The sequence below is a fragment of the Euprymna scolopes genome, chromosome 7 (genome assembly GCF_053919585.1).
Source record: "Euprymna scolopes isolate OS-2025 chromosome 7, ASM5391958v1, whole genome shotgun sequence".
Lineage (NCBI taxonomy): Eukaryota > Metazoa > Mollusca > Cephalopoda > Sepiida > Sepiolidae > Euprymna > Euprymna scolopes.
In genome coordinates this window covers 36,373,872-36,388,747 of record NC_136488.1, presented here as the reverse complement: position 1 = coordinate 36,388,747, position 14,876 = coordinate 36,373,872, and the positions used below count along the sequence as shown (strand labels likewise).

General features: G+C 36.2%; 1 long non-coding RNA gene across 1 annotated transcript in view; it reads right to left on the bottom strand.

Moving 5' to 3' along the window:
• The window catches only part of LOC145279675 (uncharacterized), a 95,616-nt gene that overhangs the window by 2,006 nt on the left and 78,734 nt on the right, over positions 1–14,876 (bottom strand). Inside the window, exon 2 of the long non-coding RNA XR_013868424.1 lies at positions 1–794. This exon is cut by the window's left edge and continues 2,006 nt beyond it. This is a non-coding gene — a long non-coding RNA (uncharacterized LOC145279675). The remainder of the gene's footprint in view (positions 795–14,876) is intronic.

Below are 14,876 nucleotides of genomic sequence, written 5' to 3'. Positions count from 1 at the left end.
GCATTATGCTAAAGTAGTAGCAGACGATATTATAAAGAGTGCTCAACCTGAGAATGGGATATATATATATATATATATATATGGAAACCAAAACTTTTTAAACTCAAATCCTTCATGGAAAAACTGTTTTGTAAGTCGATTAATCTCTTTTAATCAGTTTTCTTTCAAGAATTTATGGTAGTTTTAATAATATTGTAGGAATTATTAGTTGTTTACCACGTAGAGTAATTGTTTTGGTGATTGAAAAACAGAACAGTATTTTATCTCATGGTTCCCCAATAGTGTTGATCGAATACCACCTCCCTTAAAAAATATGTGTATGTAGGACAATATTTGTTAGCAAGATTCCTGTGTAGAAATACAGGGTGGTTGCTAGAAAAGCGGGAAGTTTGTCAAACAATGATTTATTTTTACAAAGTTTTTCGAAGATAAATGTTATATTATACTCATAGATACTCAAAATGTCATCCGTGCACTTTACTGCAGCATCTTAACCTAGAAATCCAAGCTTGTGTGGTTTTTTGAATGGTAACGTGTGGGATTTCATTCCAAGCTCTTGCCAAGCACGTTTTCAAGTCATCAATACAATGTATGTCATGTTGACAGTTTTGCGTCTCTGTTAATAACAAGCTCCAAGCACAGTAATCCATGGCATTTAAGTCTGGATTTTTTGACAGCTAATCTTCTGGTGCAATGAAATCAGGAGTAGATTGCTGAAGAAACTGAATTGAAGCTGTTGCTGTGTGAGCCTTGCACCATCCTGCTGCTCCCGTCCATGATGTGGGTATCAAAATCTAAATCGAAGAAATAAATAAGCAAGATGTAATGAAATCAATATGCAGATACATACCCATTCGACAACAAAAGAATCAATCAAAAAATAGCAATCACACATTTTATTCATGATCTAAGCTGACCTTCAAATTTCCCATTTTTCTAGTGACCGCCCTGTAGTCTAATTTTCCAAATTTTATTAATCAAACTTGGTTTATCTTTATAACTTGTTCTGTCAACTTCAGTCAATGAACCTGTCTTTGACTTTAATAACAGCCTTTGTCATTGTTCACTGACTTAAGCCTTCAAAGGCTCTAGTGACCCTGGCCTTTAGCTCATCCTTTGTGTTACATCTAAATCTGCCAATGTTTCTTTCCATTGCACTCAACACAAAGAAATCAAGAATGTTGCAGTTAGGTGAGTTGGGAAACCAAATGTCATGTCAGGTGTTATGTGAACAACAAAGTTTTCTGGCAGGCATGTTTATTGCATGTAGTAAGTTAAGAAATTAAATTGTCCTGACACAACAATTTATTGGATATAGAAGAGACTGAGATTTTGTCCCACGAAAGGGCAATTATTTAGTAGTTGATATGATTTCGTTGGACTTATATCCATCTTAGTCTGTATGCTGTAAACGCACACCATTTACAAGAAAAGGCAACTAGCATTAAACTTTATTTATTGACACAGGCAACAGTAAATGACATGGACTCACAAACACACACATACACAAGCTGATGGATTCATGCAAATATCCATAATCTTGTCTGTATACAGTAACTTTTTTGCCTTTGAATGAAACACTGATAAGATATTTCTTACCATGTGAATAAAGTTCTTTGTTAGAGTTGTGCTTGTTTATTGATTTAACTATAATATTTCTTTAGCACTACAGGAAGTCTTCATGAATTGAACTCATCTATATGAATCAAATAATTGAATTGTTGATCAAAGCGATTAAATTCGACATTTTCTAGTGCAACAATGTTATAGTTTATTTTACTTTTCATTTAATATTTACTTTGCACAATTGGTTTTGGATTACACTCAGCTTTATTAAAATCACTTCTACCGGTTCTATTCGATAAAGAATAAGCGAAGGATTTCCCTTGATCCCAAAGCCATCAAAGTCTATGTTATTGCTGAGGTGGTTTGTTCTCTGTTGACTGAAGTATGATCATGGCAGTTCTAGAAAATCCCCCTCCCCCCGTATCTTTGCATTTTCATCTTTTGAGAAGGGGTAGTTTATTGCTAATTGAACTCACCTGAGAATTATCAACAGTATAAACCATTTTTGAAATGGTCTTTTCCCAATTGACTGAGGAACGACATGTCCTGTGCAGTTTTAGGAGGTTCATCCTTCCAGGCCGTTGCCTCTTGTCTTCTGGGTGGAGTAAGGTTATTGTTTGCTGTCTGAAGCGCCTCTTATGGGAAATGCCGACTGGGCAAATTTTAATAGACCAGAATGCTCCTCCTTTAGACGCGCTGACTTGACTCTCCCCATCTGTGATTGTGTCACATATTCCTGCAATGGGGGTGGGAGTGGGGTATTTAGTTCTTTCCCACTGCAAAAATTGTGACACTAGGGTTGGAAAGTGGGATTGAGAAATCAGCGCTCCCAAGGAGGGGCATTTTGATAATTTATTTGTATTTTAACATATTTTGAAGTGCATATTTGATTCAAAACAAACTGTTTAGTTAAAAAAAATATAACTGCCATAAGCACAGCATTAGGACTTTTGATAATCGTTGAAGGATCGAAAGTCAAACAAAATACTGATAGAAACACACCCAGTAAATATCACCAATCGTTTTAAATGTGATATAACATTTATTTTTGACCCCTTTCTTTTTATTCTTTAAATTAGTTAAAAATATTCTTTTTTGGTGTTTTGCTTTCAGTATCCAAAGGGCAAATATTTTACAACATTTTTGGTTTTGATGACTAAAAAATCTCAATCACTACCATATTTGGACAACTTTATTTCTTAGATTTTCAGAAAAAATGACTAGCTTTGGATTTGAAATAAACATTTTTTATGCAAATTTATCTACTAGGTAAAATATTTAGTTAAGCCCTAGGTTGTTTCTTTCTGCATGACTGGAGTAATTTAATATGTATCTCCTGTGAGAAAGTAATATTTTGCATATTAGTTTCTGTGCTCTATACTTTTGAAAAAAATATCTCTAGAATTTATGGTGGTGTTCCATCACCTTTGAGTTTTTAGAGTGTTCTCTTAAATGTAAAACGCTTTACCTGTCTGTTTGATTGATGACGAAATGATGGTGCACATTCTTTTTTGATGCTACTTATTTCTCTCCCACGCCGAAAAGATTTGACACAGGGGTCAGAAAATGAGATTGAAAATCAGTGATCCTGAGGAGGACCAATCTGGCTTGCAAAAATGCCTAGGTAGCCCTGTTAGTATTTGACAGAAGAGGTGTTTCAGGCGATTAGCAATGAAGTAACCCCTTTTGAAAAAGAAAAAAAAAGAAGCCTGAGAAAGTGGACCTCCTAGAACTACACAGGACTAGCAACATACAGTAGTCAACAGGGAAAAGGCCATTTCAGAAATGGACTAATCTTTGTTCACTTTGGTGCAGAAGGAAAAAAATATCACTGAAGTGAAAGCTGTGACATTGTCAGAGACTATGGCCTTTGGGACTCCAAATCAATTGAAAATATGTTGCAATTTTAGACTAGTTTCCTCAGAGGTGATGTGGCTTTATCGAAAAGAAATCAAGATCTTTGCTGTAAACCTCTATGACTAGGAGAAACATTTTCTATCAATAGGTCATTCAAAGTTAATGTAAAGATGTGACCAGATAAAATCTGGAAGAAAAATTTTTACTTTACTCGGAGCTTTTGCTGTTAACTGAAATTTTGTACAATCAGGACTCAGGTTTTCTAATTAGTTGTACATATTTAACCAGTAGACATAGCTACGTTCTAATGCTTTTATCTCGTTAATGCCGTGATGTCCAAAATGAAATTGATCATGCGTTTCCCCCAATACGAATGCACTCATCAACAGCAGGCAATGACTAACGCTGAAAAAAAATGATGGAAAGTTTTTATTTTTATATACTTCAAGATATTTTGTATGGTAGAAGTGGAACAATACCTTGAGTGAGTGGCCGGAAGCTGTGGCCTCACAGATTATTTGTGAAATGATTGGCAATTCTCTGACAGTTTTTAAAATCATTTCTGATTCTACAGATATTGCTAAAATGACCGAATCCTCTTTGACTTTAGTTTGTATATCACTGAGTCTGAATAAATTATCCACATGCCCGATTGCATAGGTTGAACAATAACTTATGGAGAAATCAGAATTCAAGAGCATAATGGTTTATCTTTGCAGATGGTTATTTGTATAGACTAAGATAGTTTTCTTGTATCCAATAATGCTAACAAGTACTTTATGATCTGTGATCAAAGTAAAGTGTCATTTGTATAACATTTTGTGAATTATTTTAGTGGCAAAAATTATTGCAATGCTATTTTCTCTATTTTATTATTGGAATCCTTTAAGATGATTAATTTGTATATTTTAGAAGAGGCGTTGCGAGCCTATCCTTGTTTTATCGGTATTTCCATGGCAGGTGCTCGTCTGAACTCCAATCTCTGGTCCCCTCTCGCCAATCTTTCACGAAAAACATCCGTCTAGCTGAATCCACTGTCAAAAATTTTCCCCACTCTTTATCTGTGCCTAAATCAAAACGTAGATTCCATGAACAAAGCTTCTTTCTTAGAACTGCACGCCTGTGGAACTCTGTTCCGTGTGCCTGCTTCCCACCTGACTACAACTTGGATGTCTTTAAGTCCAATGTTAACAAATTCCTAATGAACCGGCCTCTTAAGTAAACACTTCATTAAATCTCCACACTAACGTACTGTACTTGCAATAACCCTTATCCCTGAGTGGCTTCCGGGCCTTGACCGTGTAAAAAAAAAAAAAAAAAATTATTTATTTATTTGCAGACTATTATTCTTATCCTCATGCTGAGTCTCTTTGCTGTATTCTCAGTACTGCCTTCCATAGTTGTTGTCACAGTGGATGGAGGCGTTGAATTTCTACGGTTTCATGTGAGCATTGTCTGAAGATAGCGGTTTCAATCCTACCCAAAGTCGGTCAGAGGATTAGTTGGCCAAAACATGGTGAGATAACAACAACTTTGAGAAGGCAGTAATTACTAAGGATACAGTTGAGAGACTTGGCATTCTTATCCCGTTGTGGTTAACTACTTGACGAAAGTTGGAGGATTAATTTGCCGAAACGTCATGAAACGACAACTATAAAGATGAGGATAACAGTTGGCAAATAAATAAATAAATAAACTATTTTCTCTATTTGACTATAGTTTTGCTTGGCAGGTATCAGTGACCTGAATGGATGAGCTGGATGGATGAGATTTTTAGTTGCCATCAGAAAAGCTATATGAAATGACAGCTTCAATACTATAATCAGATGCATTAAAAGCAAGTGCATAAAATCTATCAAGTTCTTACAAAAAATGCATTGTAGTAGCTAACCATGCTTAGAAAAAAATGTAAACTGTCTAAGATAAAATTGTTTCTGAGATGGGTATATGCTGATGACACCACTCTCTATCACAGGCACGAAGGGAAAACAAATGAAGGCATATCTAAGGAAATGGCAGAAACACTTGAGGATGACGTCCAATCTGTAGTGGAATGGGGACAAAAATGGATGGTCACATTCAATGCTGCCAAGACTAAGCTTGTTTCCTTAATTACAAGAAACCTTCACTATCACCAATAGCAATGGCCAAGGATACATTACTCGAAAGTACTTCCTTTAAACTCCTTGGCCTAAAGTTTACAGAGAACATGAACTGGAATAGATACATTGAGAGCATTGCCAAGGCTGCTGCAAAGAAGGTGGGCTCTCTCTACCGTGCTAGAAAGCTACTTATGCCTGAAAGTATCCTGTATCTCTATAATACCACCTTTCGCCCATGTATGGAATACTGTTGTCACATTTGGGCTGCTGCATCTGCTACTTGTCTCTCACTCCTTGACAGGCTCCAAAAGATAGTCGCCAACCTGATAGGTCCTGAACTGTCATCTAAGTTTCAGCCTCTGTCCCATCGACAAAATGTTGCATCCCCCTGCCTGTTTTACAAGTACTTTAATGGTGACTGCTCTGACGAACTACAAGCACTTGTACCCCCTCGACATGAATACCTCTAACAAACATGACAAGCAGCTAAATCCCACTCCTTCACAGTAGAGATCCCTAGGTGTAAGAAAGCCATCTACTCGAATCGTTTCTTCCTCAGAATTACTAGACTTTGGAAGACCCTTCCGGGATTCTGCTTTCCCAACTGTACTGACATGCAGAAGTTCAAGTGTAATGTGAACAGACATCTTGCTACTCATCTCCCTTCATAATATCCCTGCAACTTATGTCCCCGATAATAGCCCTCCACTTCAAAGTGGCACTGTGCCTTGTTTGGGGTGAAAATTGAATAATAAAAAAAGAGAGACTAGGTGTAGATGCAAAAAATAAATAATTATTATAATTCTTTTTCTATCCTTTGCAAAGGATTCAAATTTTAGTATGTTATTATGGATGATAACGACTACCAGTTGTCAAAATTTCAGCTTTTCACAGTTGTTATTTCTAACAAATATTAGGTTTTAAAATTGTGTCCCTTAGTTTTGGACGCTACTGTATATTTACTGCAAGTCATGGAATCAGTCCTTCCAGAATCTCAGTGCAGCTTCCGTGCCTCTCGGGGGACAATAGATATGATTTTCTGTGCTAGACAGCTGCAGGAAAAAAACAGGGAACAACAGAAACCCCCCTTTCTTGTATTTTATGACCTACAAAAAACATTCGATAGCAATCCAAGGGATGCAATGTGGAAAGTTCTCAAGCAATTTGGTTGCCCAATCCACTTTGTAGAACACATCCAGGCACTGCATGACGACATGTCAGGATATGTATCACACCAGAGCAAGGAAACAAAAAGTTTCCAGTTACCTGTGGACAAAAACAAGGCTGTGTCTTTGCACCTACTCTTTTTTCCTTATAGCTTGCTGCAATGTTGCATGAACTTCCCCCAAATAACCCCGGGGTGGACATTAGGTACCACTATGATGGGGGACTTTTCAAGCCTGCTAGACTAAAATCTCAAAGCCTTCTGAAATTCCAACACATCACAGAGCTCCAATATGCAAACGACAACATGATCCTTTGCCAGTCCAAGGAAGACATCCAGAGATCCGTAAACAACTTGACAGCAGTCTCCCACCGCTTTGGACTCTGTTAATATCGGTAAGGCAAAAGTGTTAGTATAACCAGTACCCAACACCATCTTACAGGACGTAAGTATTCAAATAAACGATACTTCTCTTGAGCAAAGTAGATCACATTCTATATCTTGGTAGCATAATATCGGAAAAGTGCTCAATTGAGAATGAAATAGAGAGTCGAATTGCTCTTGCCAAGGAGCTTTCAGTAAACTGACGAAGTGCATCTTCAAAAATAAACATCTATCAATAAAAACTAAACTCATGGTATACCATGCAATTGTTATTCCTACGCTTTTGTATGGGTGTGAAACCTGGACTATGTACCAAAGTGATCTCATTAAACTCGAAAAATTTCATCAACAAAAACTTTGAGCTATACTGAACATCAAATGGTATGAGTATGTAACAAATACAAGCGTTCTTGAGAGAGCAAACAGCTGCAGTATTGAGGCCACCACCATGAGGTACAGACTCCATTGGTTGGGGCACATCCTCAGAATGGATGAAAACAGGCTCCCTTGAAAAATCCTGTACTCGGAGCTAGCCACAGGAAAAAGACCTATCGGCTGCCCTCTACAGCAATACAAGGACCAACTCAATTCCACCCTAAAAACACCGGATTTGATCTTCACATCTGGGAAACAACAGCTCAGGATCGGTACCTGTGGCGCCAATCCATCATACATGGTACCAAAGGATACAAAGCAGAAAAAAGAAGACTGGTGGAGATCAAGAGGCAGGCAAGAAAAAATCGTGCTGAACAACCCCACCCCTTGCCAAACATTGCTTGCCTTCTCTGCCCATGCAAATTCCATGCTCAGATTGGTCTGAGAAGCCATCTGCCACCCAAACACTGAGGGAAGAGGAAACTGAAATTCGCGGATACGAGAAATCGGCAGACAACGATATATATTTAATTGTCTAGATATGAATTGGCCTATTTATCGTCTAGTGATTATTTAAATACGACATATAACAATTATAAGATAAAGGGACAAATAACAGTCTCTTGGATTTTACATCAGTCAATGGAAAAACATACCTGATCTTGGGTTGATCTTGATTTGACAGATCCTCTGAAAAGCTGTAAAAGAAGATTCGTATGACTTGAAGCCTTGTGGAGGTATTTACAGCAGCTTTATTTCGGATGTTTCCCCGATTTGAAAGCTGTAATGCTGATCCTACACCATCACGTATCGACATCTTCTCCTACTCGGAGCCATCGCCGTCCACGTCCCTCCCTCTTTTTCTGACTATCGACTCTTGACTAACTGATATGTGCATCTCGTTACGTCATTTTGTTTTATGTTCTAACATTCTTTTTTCATCAAGTTAACATTTTTGTTTGTGCTAGTTATGAAAACTAACATTCCTTTCTATTAAAACAATTTAAACATAAATAATTTTATCTGTAAATATTTATTTCGTTATGATAACATTATTTCTGACATTCAATTTTTACAAATATTAATAACGATCATAAAAATCGTCGACCAGCACATCTTTCGGCTGGTCAATATCTAGCATATTCATAGGAATTGACATTTAATTTGCACAAAGTTTTTTTTCCACCCTGTGTTTCTCTTCTATTTTTTGTGCTTTATTCATAGTTTTATTTTCGATGTCGTTCTTACCGTCTTTTCTTCCGGGATAACATGCGAGAGAGAGAGAGAGAGAGAGAGAGAGAGAGAGAGAGAGAGAGAGAGAGAGAGAGAGAGAGAGAGGGAGAGGGGGGGAAGTGAGAGAAAGAGAGAGAATGAGAGAGAAAAGGAGGGAAAGAGAGAGAATGATAGAGAGAGAGGGAAGTGAGGGAAAGAGAGAGAATGAGAGAGAAAAGGAGGGAAAGAGAGAGAATGATAGAGAGGAGGGAGGGAAGGAGAGAGAATGAGAGAGAAAGAGAGAGAAAAGGGGGAAAGAGAGGGAGGGAAAGAGAGGGAGGGAAAGAGAGGGAGGGAAAGAGAGAGAATGATAGAGAGACACAGAGAGAGGGAGGGAGAGCAAGAGAGATAATGAGAGAAAAAGAGAGAGAAAGGGAGGGAAAGAGAGAATGAGAGAAAGAGAGAAAGAGAGAAAGAGGGAAGGAAAGAGAGAGAATGAGAGAGAGAGGGAGAGAGGAAAGAGAGAATGAGAGAGAGAAAGAGAGAGAGAGGGAAGGAAAAGAGAGAGAGGGAGGGAGAGAGAGAGAGAGAGAGAGAGAGAGAGAGAGAGAGAGAGAGAGAGAGAGAGAGAAAGATAAACTCCTAACTAATATTAGCTTTAACTAAAATGTGTTTAATAATGCCAAGTAAAATGTTAAACTAACTGTGGTGGACGTGGGCGCGTATGTTTGTGTGCGCGTATGTATGTGACAAGTAATATGGCTTGAAATGGGAATGCGTGTTTTTGTGTGAGACTAGAAAAGGCTCGCGCAATACTCCCCTTCCCAGGGGGGGGGGAATATATGCAGTGTATATATATTTATATCCTTAATTTTTTTGTAAGTAATGATTTCGGCAATTGACTTTTCGTCCTGTTATTTTGCTGTTGGTGTGGTTGTTTAAAACAAAACGTCAAAAACGGAGTGTGTTCGTAAAAAAAGTATTTACTTACGCTTGGAAAAGCGTTTACTCTTTTTTTTTTTAGGCTGACATTTGTTTGTTTGGTTTTATTTGTGCTGACATGTGCAACGAGTTGCTTTGATAATGAAGTGAATTGTTCGTTTGGAAGGAAATTTTTTTGTGTTGACGTGGTGTGTCCAGTTGACGCTATCTTCGCAAGTGAATCTGCAGTGGTGTATGCATTGTTTGGACGGGCGCTAGTTGCGCATTCGTCCTTGTTGAACGATAAGTGTAATTGCCGGCTGTCAAGGAAACTTCCAAGTTGTGAGTTTATCAGCGTGCGTGGTGCATCTCAACTCGTATTGTTGATTCAACTTCTTCCTATGTGTTGATAGGGATGTCCTATAATTGTTTCTTTGTTGTTGCGTCTGCTGTGCGGGAGAGAATGTGTATAGGCCTATGTGATTTTGCTCCTTGCGTTTGTTGCAGGGTAATGTCAGGAAACCGTGAAAAATGTTTGTCAAGCTCGAATTTTTTTTTTTTAATTCGGTATGAAGTCGACAGCTCCGTGTTTGTTTTCTGCCGAGTCTGATGAGGGGTTTCGTCATTGTTGTTTGTAGTAGTTATTCCTGTCGGTAGTGGTTCACTTGTTTTTCTTTGTAGAAAAGTTCGTTTTTTTCTTTATCAAATAAAACGCGCGTCTCGCTCAAAACAATTAATTTAAAAAAAGGTAGGGCCGCCATGCTTGTTCGTTTCACGTCTCGTGTGGCATAGGAGGAAATGCGTGTTCCTCTCGCGTTCGGGTGTCACCATTTTGTAGCGGTATAGGGTATAGAAGGAAATGCGTGTTCCTCTCGCGTTCTGGTGTCACCAATTTGTGGTGGACGTGGGCGCGTATGTATGTGACAAGTAATATAGCTTGAAATGTGAATGCGTGTTTTTGTGTGAGACTAGAAAAGGCTCGCGCATAACATATCGACGAAAAATATCACTAAAATCCATCGAATTGTTTGTTATAATAATTATTATTGCAGTTTTCACATTACCAACGATTAACTTTTATTATTTATGCATGCAAAAATAAGGCACGACAAAGTACGACAACTGGCTTCTGCTGATTCTCTATTCATACAATTTAGGCACGTCATTCGAGCAACTTGTGATGACCATTGGTTGCTGCTGATTCTTTATTCAAGCAATCTCGACACGTAAACAATAAAACGGATTTAGTCACAATTTTCAGCTATAAAGATTATATAAGTTTTAGAATTTTTTTTCGAAAAAACAATAAACAAACAAAAAAACTCAACCAATATATGCCAAACAAACTCTTGAAGCCTAAACAAAAAATTAAATTCTTAACACAATAACAAATCTACAAAAATAAAAAATGAAATGAGAATCGTATTTGCAGTAATTATCTGGGATTCTGATGTCAATAACAACACGAAGCAACCACTTTTAATTTAGACGGACATACATACATATAGTAAACGTCATTTTTTATTGTATTGAGCAGTTCATTCAAATGCAATTCGGATAATCGGCCTCGCATCAGTGAGGAGGCCGATACACAAACAAACCGCAACAAGGAAAAGACGCATCTTGATTGAATTTACAATATCTTATGAGAGCCGGGTATGAAAACAACATCAATACAAGATAGAGAAATATGAAGATCTAAAACGAGAGCTGACCCGTGAAGGTTACGTTACAATACTTCGAGTTGTTGAGATTGGAGCAAGGGGTTTCCTTGCAGGCTCCCTATATCAATCTTTAAGCTAGCTTGAAATTAAATGAAGGAAAAAAAAATGAATATCGCTGCCAGTAAAGGCCTCATAGAGTCAACTGAACAATCCGCAATGTGGTTCAGGGCAAACAGATATACCGCAGGATATAGTAGCAAGTGTCTACAGTGTAGTTATCTATGTGAGTAGAATAATTTATTCATTTATTTAATGATTTTATTAATTTATGTTTTTTTTATTATTTTAAATTTATTTATTTTATTTATTTATATACATTTAATTTTATTTATATATCAATACGTTTGTCCGTCACAAAAAAACAATCATTAATTAGTGAGAAACGAATTGCCTCTCTTTATAATCGCTTTTATCAATTAAAAATCATCAAAACCATTTTCTCTCCAAAAATTTTTATGACCATTATTACTTGTATGTTATGTTGAAATTAATACAAATTCCAACGCATTTCAGGTGAAAACATTATTACTTAAGTGTCAAATCTTAATATGTAAAATCATGGATGCTTTTGTTATTTAGGGATCTTTAAACTTACGCATTTCAGGTGAAAACTTTATTACCTACTTACATGTCACGTTGAAATTATTATAAATTCCGACGCATTTCAGGTGAAAACATTATTACCTGCTTTAAATGTCATATCGAAATAAGTACAATCATATAGTTCTTGTGTTTATTAGGGATCTTTTAAGCCTACGCATTTCAGGTGCAAACATTATTTCTTACTTACATGTCATGTTGAAATTAGTACAAATTCCAACGCATTTCAGGTGAAAACATTATTATTTAAATGTCATGGCAAAATATTTACAATCATAAGGTGCTTTTGTAGGTTAGGGATCTTTTAAATTTACGTATTTGAGGTGAAAACATGATCACCTACTTACATGTCATGTTGTAATAAGTAAAATCATAGGGTGCTTTTGTTGATTAGGTTTCTTTTAAACTTGCGCATTTCAGGTGAAAACATTATTACTACTTAATGTCATGTTGAAACTAATACAAAGCAATTGATACAAAGTAGTTTTCTGTAAATACGGAAAATCAGACCTATTCCTTACATATACATGCACTCCAAAATGTCTTGAAATAGTAAACAACTTGGGACCATCAGAACTTACACAAAATCGACCTGATTTAATATCACGTGTGTATCATGCACATCTCGCTGAGCTTTTGAAAGACATTTAAAGACAGATATGTACTGGGAATTCTATTTGCAAATGTTTATGCCATTGAATTTAAAAAAAAAGAAAAAAAAAGAAAAAAAAGAGGGTTACTACACACATAATGTTGCGAGATCTGGATAAGATCAGAACAATTCTACAAATTGATGCAATTGTGTCTGCAGAGATACCAGGACCTGAAGATCCAGTGCTTCGTGATTTAGTTAAGTTTTTAATGGTACATGGCCAAACCTCATTGTAATTGTTTGATTATGTGATAAGAAGTTTCTTACTGGTTTGTGTTTCTAAAAATTTCAACTATCGAGGAATTTCCACGGGTTCTGCTAGTTATAATAATAATAATAATAATAATAATAATAATAATAATAATAATAATAATAATAATAATAATAATATTTTCTTTTCGATATGAGCGCGTCTCAACTTAACGAATATGTTTGACGCAGTCTTTAAACATTTAAACGACACGCGCAAAGCTGTTGCTCGTAGCAGGAATTATTAAACGTCATTTTTATTTTATTGAAATGTTCATTCAAATGCAATTCAGATAATCGGGCCTAGCATCAGTGAGGTGGGGGGGGGCGGTACGCGAACAAGCAGTGCGTATTATCTCCGGACGATCCTATATTAGCTGGAGGATGAAATGAAATACCCCACAAAAAAAAAAAAAATCACGATTATGTTATATATAGTTTTTCTTAAAAGTGAGTCTTAGAGAGTCTTAGAGAGATGTTGTTGTAAGAGAGATTGTTCGTGTTATAAAGATATTCATATTTATAAAATGTTCATACTTAGAAGTGTAGATATGAGATGTAGAGTTCACATTGTAGATATGAGATGTGTATGTCAAGACATTTTATAACACATGATATACAAGACATATAATGACAATTTCCACTTTACCTTTTGGTAGAATTACCACACAAAGACGACGTTTATAAAAACACATGATGGGTTTATTTCTTCTCCCGCCCGGTCGTGGTTTTCATCATCAAGAATTCAAAGCTTCACATATTAAGTTTCAAAAGTGACCGTCTCGCTTCTAGACGTTCGAATCCCAACTGCAGACTATCGTCTATCGTCCTCAAACTCCCTCTGACTCTCCCTCAGTTTATCTTCGCTTAACTCTAAAGTTTCTAACTATATCTAGAACTTCCCGTTTTTCATGACGTCATACACATGTTAAAACATGTGTCTTCTTTCACGTGTTCTGGAAATGCGTGTCCAAAACTTTTTCCTTTGTTTACAAAAGGAATTTTAACCTATAGTCTCAGTAACCTATATTTCCAATATGTTAAAAACATGTTTATTAAATTATCTTGTAGTTGCATTCTTTCAATTGAATTTTCATAACAGAATTGACAACGCACATTCTTTTCTTGAAACTATTTTATCTCTAAGCTAAACAATGGTTCGTTTTCACATTCCATTGCTAATTCTCTCTCGTAATCTATTTCTAAACCTAAATTACGAGGTTCGAATTTCGTCTATGCTATTTCATTTTCATTTTAACTAAATCTCTCTATTTTTATACTTACATGAAAAGGGGATCGCCCTTATCATGTAACAATTATATACAAGTCTACGAGTTAATAAAATAAGAAATGAAATGAAATACCCATGAAAAAAAAAAGAAACGATAAACACATTTGCATACAAATCTAAGAGAAAATAAATTAAGATGAGCAAGGCCCTGAAACGGCCCCTTTTCTCTCTCCTGGTAACCGACATTAACAGGGAACCGAAATGATTACTTCACAAATGATCCATTATGTGATTACTTCACAAGTGAAAACAGCTGAAAAACATCATTATACACAAGCCTACAAGGTAAGCGGTTTCTTGCAAAACACGATATCTTCTTTTGTCCGCTTGCTTCATGGCGAGTTTCTGCTATTGTTCTGGTAGTAATTTTTATCTCGATCTTTTTTCACTAAAAATCTTTATAAAAAATATGCATTTTTTTGTCGTTCATAGATAGCAAAACCACCAAGGATTCACATTTTTTTTTTATAGCGAACTGAAGTACTCGGGGGTGTATGGGTTTGGGCTTAAATATATATAAAGAAATGCGATATTAAAAATGATGCTTCGTTGATTAGGTTCGGACTTTGTAGTTAACGTGAGTTCGACAGACACAGCTATTTCCGTTTAAAGCCTTCTTTTCTTAACATGTTTTCGTATTGTCTGTGATGAAGTAGTTCTCTTCAGCGTAACTTTTTGATAAAATGAAACTAGAACATAATTGGAACATTCTCCTGGAAATATTTATGATTAAAAAAAATCTTATAAAAAAATTAGATAAACTAGAACATTCTCTTGA